The sequence below is a fragment of the Acomys minous genome, assembly GCF_964271855.1.
Source record: "Acomys minous genome assembly, chromosome: 17".
Taxonomy (NCBI): domain Eukaryota; kingdom Metazoa; phylum Chordata; class Mammalia; order Rodentia; family Muridae; genus Acomys; species Acomys minous.
The window spans coordinates 58640340-58649118 of NC_140500.1; the positions used below are offsets into that span (position 1 = coordinate 58640340).

The following is an 8779-nucleotide window of genomic DNA, read 5'->3' on the forward strand; positions in this document are numbered from 1 at the left end:
GAAGAAGAAGGAAGGAAGGAAGGAAGAAAATAAAAAAGAATGAAAAAATAAGGCCAGTGGAGCAGAGCTGTAATTCCATAGAAGGAATATAGAAGCAGGAGGATCAAGAATTCACGGTCTTCCTCAGCTCCATAGGAAGCCCCAGGCTAGGAGTAGTCAGACTACTAGCTGGGACAGCTCTTGTCCAGTGTGCAGGAAGGCCTGGCTTTGTTCCCCAGGACCAAGAAACAAGGCTTGGTGGGTAAATCCTGTAAACTCTACATTTGATAGCTGAAGACAGAAGAGTTAAAAATTCAAGGTTATCCACAACTACATAGATGATTAAAAAAAAAAACAATCACAAAGGCTAGGAACACAGTTATATCTCTGAGGATCAGTTGGCTGAAGGCAGGAGGATCAGCAGCCCTTGGCAGCCTGGACTGTACACAGAATACTGGAGTAAAATCAATTGAAGAGGAAGAAAAGGCTATCTCACTGGAAGGAAGTGGCAGGTCACCTTGGGAACCAAGTTATGTGATTTGCCAAAAAAAGAAAAAAGGGAAATGAGTATAAAGTATAGACATTAGTGAGAAGGAAAGGGTAAGGCCAGGTTAGAAAACTTTAAAAGGAATATGTGTATTTGTGCATGGTCAGGCATGACCACAGAGGTGAGGTGTGTGTGTGTGTATGTGTGTGTGTGTGTGTGTGTGTGTGTGTGTGTGTGTGTGTGTGTGTATCATCACACTGAGCACACACCTAGGCCAGGAATTTTCATCAAATGCATTCTCACCATATTTTTTGAGACAGTGTATCTCAGTCACCTCAGGCCGCAAGCTTCCACATCTACCTCTCTTCACTAGCAGGCCTAAGAAGACAAGGATGCTGGCATGTCAGCTTTTCACAAGGTCCTTTCCTTGCACTCTTCCACTTTACCTACATCTCCCTGACCCCAGGGTCCAGATCTGATGCTTCCAAATATTTATAATTTGCATATTTTTCTACATTTCACTCAGCCTGGACTTATTCTTGCCTACACTGGCCTTGAACTTTTCATGCTTGACAGGACAGAGTGGTTGAAATCTGGAATGTTTGCCATTGGAAATTAGAGAGAGGCAGATGAGGATCCTGCTCAAGAGCATCTTTGGCTACAAGGTGGAGTGCCTGAGATATGAGACCTGACTGAAAGCCAAATGCTGACAGTGTTCCAGTGTTCCTAAGGGGAAACTGAGGGAGCAGGGTCCTCAGGAAGGAAAAGCCAGCCTGGTCTACATTGATGTCATTTCAGCCCAAGTTATTGATTGAGACTGTGTGAAACTTAAAACCAGTAAACAAAACAATTCCCAGTAATACTGTTCTTCCTAAGGAAGGAGAAAGAACCAATGTCAGAAAGGAAAAGGGAAATGTGCACGTGACACCTTAGCAGCACTGTCAAGGAATAGAAGCCCACTTGGATCTCTTGTAGGTGGAATGTGTTCTTGTCGCTGGCATCTGTGAGTCTGTTATTCAGAGTGAGTTATTCAATGCATTATGTTTTAATTTTGCGTGTCTATTTCTACCACTTGTGATTTGTATTTTCTGTTTGCATTGTGGGTTTGTCACTTAAGGTCATCTTCAGTGTTAGGGTATTCCCTGTGGGTCCTCTTTAAGAAAGTGGAGCTTGCTGGCCAATGGTGGTGCAAGCCTTTAATGCTAGCACTCAGGAGGCAGAGGCAGGCTGGTCTCTGAGTTTAATGCCAGTCTGATCTACAGAGGGAGTTCCAGGAGAGCCAACCCTACACAGAGAAACACTGTCTCAAAAACCCAAAAACAAAAAAAGAAAAAGAAAGAAAAGGATAAAGGAAGGAAGGAAAGAAGGGCTAAAGAGATGGCTCAGAGGCTAGGAGGACCGAGTGCTCTTCCTGAGGTGTTGAGTTCAATTCTCAGCAACCACATAGTGGCTACCACCATCTATAATGTGATGATGCCCTCCTCTGGCCTGCATGTGTACATGCAGGTAGGCCAGTGTAGACATAATAAATATATCTTAAAAAAAGAAAAGAAAAAGCAAAAAAAGAAAGAAATGCTAGAGCAGCTGAGATATGCCAGGAAATTGCTTATGTACATGAAGAGACAGAAACAGAGACAGACTGACCAGGACGCTCCATATTCTGGGCATGGAGGGCAGGGAGCAGTCCAGGTGTTTTAGGGGATCGAGATGCCTGGCCAGCTCTCCTCCCAGGCTGAAGGAGTCTCCAAGATGTTCCCCTGGATTTTGGGTGAGAAGTTCATCCTGGACCAGTGGCTGAGGCCAACAAAGAATCCTGTGGAATGGACTTCCCATAGGTGTGCATGGTGGGGTGGGGCGCATGAGACCCTGGGGTGCAATCCCCACCCCAGAGTGTAGTAAGATACCCCTCTCTTCTCCGATTAGGGAAGTGAAATATCCATCCTGTGAGCTTTGCATCACTCAGAGGAGAGAGCATATGAGAAACAAGGTTGGGTTTTCACAGTAGGAACACTATCTGGACATGATGAATCTAGAACACCCCGTAGGACAACTATGCCAGGACCGTTGTTGCCCTGGGACACTGACAGATGCACCATCCATGTCAGTTACACAGACTTCTTTGTCACTCCCACAGTGACCAGTTCCAGCACTGGCTAGGGAGAACGGCACAGAAGATAAAATCTGGCCAATGTGACAGTGGGATGGACAGGGAAGGCTTTCCAGAGCTCTCTCAAAGGCTGTGCAGTGTTGCTTACCTGTGCAATCCTATGCAACCTGCCAAGTCTCAAGAAATTCAAGCAACTTTGTGCATTTGTCCATCTGATTGCAGGCTCCCGGTGGAGCCCTGAATCTGGTGTGAGGCAGGGCTCACAGCAGGGTCCTGCTCTGTCACAAGGGTCTCTAGTTCAACCCTGGTGACAACATCACCCACAGCTTCATGCTGTGGCACGTGTTGGTGAGTGTGGGATGGAGTTTCCAGTGTGACTGGTGGTCCTGAAGGAGCAAGCACAGAGAGGCAGGATGTGAGGAACTGGAGGACAGACTTGATGGCAAGAGAGGGCACAAGTGCCCGTGATGTCACTCCACAGCTGTGAATTTCCCAAGCTTCCTTCTGAGTCGGGTCTGAGGACTCAATGAAACCTGTAATGGCTTAGGGGTGTGTGGGAGTCTCTGGCTAAAGGACAGCATGAGGCTGCCCGCTAAAGGAGTCCCATAGGGGCCTTGGTAGGCCTCATCCTCAACCTGGAAACCCATCTTGGGCAGGTAGACAGGCTGACTAGGAACTACCTGTGTGGGGAGAGAAGTCTCACCTGGTGGAAAAGATCATGTTTCCTGCCAAGAAACAGGGAGCAAAGGACAAGTCACTACCCTAGGGAAATCCCTGACTTTTACAAAGAGTCAGGGACAAGGCAAGGGGTAATGTTGCACATACAGCTTTAGGGTACCTCTGCACCCCATCCTCCTCTCTGGGCAAGACCCAGTGGCAAGCCAACTCCTGCTGCTGGGGATTTTACCTGCACAGATCTGCGCTGGGGTGGACAGCTCTCCCTGTGCATCCGGGATCCCTGAGCACACTGGCTCCTGGACATCTGGCCTGGCTTCCCCGCAGGGCGTTCCGAATCTCAGCCAGGCCGATCCCCAACCCATGGCTCACAAGCCATGGAGCTGGGGCTTGTCCTCTTCAGGACTTCAAAGCAGAAAGACATGGGTAGGAGACTCTTAGTGACTTAGAAACACACAGAACTTACTGCACTGGCCCTGCAGCACCCCACCGCCTCTCCAAGGAACCTTTGCTTCCTGTGGCCATGTCCCCGCCTCCTCCTCTCCCTGCTTTGGTCAGCATCTGTGCTGTCCACTTTCTGCTCAACAAGCCTGAGGTCACACTTGATGGGTTTCTATGGGATTGGTCTTTCTGAATAATCAATGATTAAGTGGACAAGTGGGCACAGTCTTCATGTGTCCCAGAGGCCAGGGGGGAAAAAGTATGGAGAGCATGAAATGAATGAAGGCACCCACCTGGTTCTGTGGGTGACTCCACGATCTTTTTCCTCTGGAGTCCTATTCTTAGAAGAGGCACGCCTTCTCTCCGTAGGGGGCAAACAGCAGCACAGCCGCCTGAGGCCATTCACGATTGTCTTCTTCACCCTTTTCCAGCGGCGACGCCGGGGCCTGGAGGAAGCTGCCTCGCTATCCTGAGGCTGGCCATGTGTGATGACCTCTTCCTCCGTTATGGTCTCATCTTGGATGGTGTTCCTTCCCTGGAGGATGTCCTTTTCCAGGCAGACTATCCTTTCCTCAATGAAGGCCTCTGCCTGCTTGAATGCCTCTTCCGTGGTCATAACACCTTTGGGAGTGATGGCCTGTTCCTCCATGGGGGCCTCTTCACAGGTGGTATATAATTCCTGTTCCTCCTTGGGGGCCTCTTCACAGGTGGTATATAATTCCTGCTCCTCCTTGGGGGCCTCCTCACAGGTGGTATATAATTCCTGCTCCTCCTTGGGGGCCTCCTCACAGGTGGTATATAATTCCTGTTCCTGTTTCGGGGCCTCCTCACAGGTGGTGTACGATTCCTGCTCCTGCTTCGGGGCCTCTTCACAGGTAAAGTATGATTCCCACTTGATATTATCTTCCTGTGTGAGGGTTTTTGACTCCATGCAGGTCATGTTCAGCCATTTGACCCCAGAGGAGGCAGGTGAGACTTTTGTACTGACATCTTGTATCATGTCGCAGAGTTTCTCGCGGATACTGCAGGAGGGCATACAGTTCTCTGTGTGAGCTATAGACTCATTGTGGTCTGGTCTACCAGAGTTGGTTTTTAGACATAGCGAGGCCTGGGAACTTGCGTTCAGGCTTCCACATAAGCCAATCATGGAGTGTGACAAATTCTCCTTTATTTGGGAATTAGTCACAGAGCAGCCCGGGTGGGATACATGGCGATGGTGGGTCCTCTTTGGCTGGGAGCACAGGGTGGCAGGTATGGTATGGCTTCTGCCACCCTGCCTGGAATAATTCTCCTCCTTTTTCTCCTGGGCCTTAGATGGGCCAGGCTCAGGCTCAGTAGCTCTCCTTAGGAAACCTGGGACGGTGTGAAGATCTCCCCCCTCATAGACAGTGCCTGGCTGCCTGGGTTTCATGGGGTTGGCCTGATGGTGGCAACAGTGTTCCCCAGGTGACTGGGGTTGCAGTATCGGGCAAGTTGCAATCACCTCAATGTGTTGTTCTTGGTCTCCTCTAGACTGGATGCCTTCTTCAGGCTCATACAACGTATCTCTCAAAGGCCCGCCAGTCCTCGGGCTTGTGGTGCCCAGGAGACTGTGAGCCTCTCTGCCCCTGAGCATGAAGCACCCCATGATTTGGTCGATGGTGGGCCTCCTGGCGGGATCGACCACGAGCAGGTGGACAATGACATTGTAAATATTTCTTGAAACATGCCGAGGAACGGTGAACATGGCAGAGCTGACCTGCACCCTCAAGATTTCGAAAGAACTATCTTCAAAGGGAAAGCACCCAGCCACCATGAGGAAGAGCAGAACCCCTAAGCTCCAGATGTCTGTAGGGAATGGGTCATATTCCTCCACTCCAAAGAGTTCCGGAGCGCAGTAGACCGGAGTGCCGCAGAACCCCAGAAGCTTCTGTCCAGGACCGATGTGACGGGCCAGGCCGAAATCGCTCAGCTTGGCATTCCCCCTGCTGTCGATGAGAACGTTCTTGGCTGTTATGTCTCTATGGCAAACGCAATTGTCTTGGCAGTGCTGAACCGCCTGCAGTATCTGCGAAAAGAGTCTCCACGCCTCGCTCTCCTCTAAAGACCCCCGTAGGAGGATGTGCTCCATCAGCTCTCCCAGTACGGCAACCTCCATCACAAGGTAGGTGGTCTTTTGCGTCTGGACGACATGCAACAGCTTTACAATATTTGGATGCGAAATCAATTTCATAGTGCTGATTTCATTTGCAATGAGAGGTGCTGTCTTCCTGGTATTTCTAAGAATTTTTACGGCCACACAGGTCCTTGTGTCATGGTGTATGGCCAGTTTGACCTTGGCAAAATGCCCTTGTCCCAGGGTTGTAATCATTTTATAATCTCTCATAAAGGTCTTTTCCGTGGAGTTGCAGGCCTCCATTCCCTGCTTTATCAGGCCCTCCTTGATACGGCTAGAACCAAACTTGCAATGAGAAAGTTGAAACAGTCAAAATTGGGCCCAGGGAGATGTTTATAACTATGATTTCTAGATCCAAAAGGCAAAAATGAAAATAAAACGGGGGTCGGGGAAGAGGGAAAAGTGTCGCAAACATTTCAGATGACCTAAGAGGCACTCAGAATGCCTAGGAGGACAGGGACAGAGCATGTTCAAAGCAGCAGACAGCAAAGCCCGCCATAGATCGGGTTGACAGGGATCAACTGCACACTGCAAGGACAAAACAAAGGACCCTAGAAACTGAGAGCTGCTTATTGGAAAGGACCCTGAGCTCAACACACCCTGGGAAATAAGGCACTGGTAAAGTCAGATTCAAGAGGAATTGATAAGAAACAGACACCCAGAAACCCAGCGAGTCAGGCCTAGGCAGTTTGCTCTGCAGCCCAGAAGCTGTGCTCCTCCCTCAGAGGCCTTGGATTTGGTTCTCAGGACCAATGTCAGGTGCTTCTAACTGCCCTAATTCCAACTCTAAGGCATCCTAGATCTCTGGTCTCCTAGGAGACTCATACACGGGTGCCCACACACACACACACACACACACACACACACACACACACACACACACACACAAGTGCAATCACAGGTACTACATGTCACTTAATATAGTGATACAATTCTTTATAACTTGATTTATATAAACATGAAGGTTAGAAGTGGGCCTGGAAGTGTAACTACAGGTAGTTATGATCTGGCATGGGAGTGCTGGGTGTAGGACTAGGTTCTCTCCAAGAAGATTACATGCTCCTAAGTGCTGGACCATCTCTCCAGACCACATCACTCCTAAATAAATACGATTTTTAAAACCCAGGGTGTCCCTTTCATGAATTCGATAATGCAGATGAAATGGAGAAATTACTAGATATAATTTCACCTAGAGAAGACGTTAAAGTGCAAGGAGAAGGTAAGAAGATTGAACTGTTTATGAAAACGAATCTTCATTAGATAGCACAGGACCAGGCAAATTTCGTTGGACCATTCCAGGCCCTTGAAGAACAATGTCAGACCTCCTAAAATTCCACAAAGGAGAAAGGAACTTAACAGTTCCCAAATCTTCATGCCACAAAGAGGGGGGAAAAAAACCAAAAGCCTAGCCAAAAAAAATAAAATAAAATAAAATAAAATAAAATAAAATAAAATAAAATAAAATAAAATGCTACTTCACAATGAACATGGATGAGAAAATCCTTAGTTGTGCATAATATTTCTCCTAAATCAACAACATCAAAGTATGCCATCCTTTATGGAGCAGATATGCTCACAGCATCCTGTGAAGGAGTGCTCTGCATGCCCAGACAGACAAACAACAGAGAATAGGAACAGAATCAGGGGCAAGCATCCCACAGTCCTGGGCAGCCATAAGGAAGGACAAAAGTGTGGGATCTATGGACCTAACACAGCAGATTGCTTTACAGAGAAAGTAACTGTTCCTGGTTTTTTCCTCATATGTGGAATTTGGGGGAAGGAAGCGGTCCTGAAGATAGAAGGGGCTACTGTGAATGTGGAGGAGGAAGTGGGAGAAGAAAGCACCACAGCACGGTTAGTCACGTGATTAGTGTGAGCAAAGGGCATTGCTCACAGGTGTTCCTGTGTTTGTCATAACTCAATTGCTTATATGGTACAGTTATTCCATGCCTAGAAAAGGCTTAGAATATGAAGGGAAATAGACCACAATAAAGTAAATAATGATAAAGAGTGAGGTAAGAATTCAAAACCATGGCACAAGCCAGTGAGGGCATATTCCTTCATCTCACCCCTTGGGAGGCAGAGGCAGGTGGATCTCTGTGAGGTCGAGGCCAGCCTGCTCTACAGAGTGAGTCCAGATGGCCAGGATACAGAGAAACCTTGTCCCGAGAAACTAAAGGGGGAAAAAAAGAAGAAAAAACAGATGGTAGATGATTTAGCACTTGAGACCACTGCCAGCTCTTCCAGAGAACCCAGGTTCGATGCCCAACAAGCACATGGTGGCTCACAAACACCTGTCCTTCCAGGTCCAGGAACTCTGACTCCCTCTTCTGAGCTCCAGGGAAGATACCAGGCAAGTGGTGCACAGACATCCATGAAGACAAAATACTCATTCACATAAACTAAAAACAGTCAAATGTTCTTTACCTTAGAAAAGAGAAGAGAGATACTCACTACGAGGAATTCCTGTCAGCTTCTGAAAGTGCAAGGGACAGCTCTCAGCAGCGCAGAAGTCCAGTCTCTCGCCAACTCCTCACCATCTTCTGCTGTGGAAGACAGGAGGCAGCCTCAGCCAGAGCCTTCAGTGGGCAGTGCCTATCATTCCTCACAATGGCTCTTTGTGAGGTAAGTGCAAGAAATGGACCGAGGAGGGCTGGGCACATCCCCCAACCCCCAGATTTCCTAACTTTCTGGACCCAAGACAGGAAGGCTGGTCTTGGGCAGTGGGGCAGTAGGGCCCTGAGGAAGCTGGTTTCACTCAAATGGCTGCCCCCAGTGTTGCCCAAGGACCCAATTCTTCCTGCCAGGCCCACTGACCAAGGCCCACATTTCCCCCAAATGGTGCCACCTTGGGGAATCAACTTTCCAGCACTTGGTCCTTTGTGAGAGTTTTGACACCCAGACTTTAAGAAGCACCCTTTTCACTTTAACAATC

The 8779-nt window shown here is 48.3% G+C and overlaps 1 long non-coding RNA gene across 1 annotated transcript; it reads right to left on the bottom strand.

The window, feature by feature from the left end:
- Positions 1 to 2833: 2833 nt before the first annotated feature.
- Positions 2834 to 4187, bottom strand: LOC311588187. The gene is made up of 3 exons (XR_014776104.1): positions 3983 to 4187; positions 3481 to 3653; positions 2834 to 2959 (listed from the first exon to the last, which is right to left on the bottom strand). It is a non-coding gene; the product is annotated as an uncharacterized lncRNA (long non-coding RNA).
- Between the last annotated feature and the right edge of the window lie 4592 nt (positions 4188 to 8779).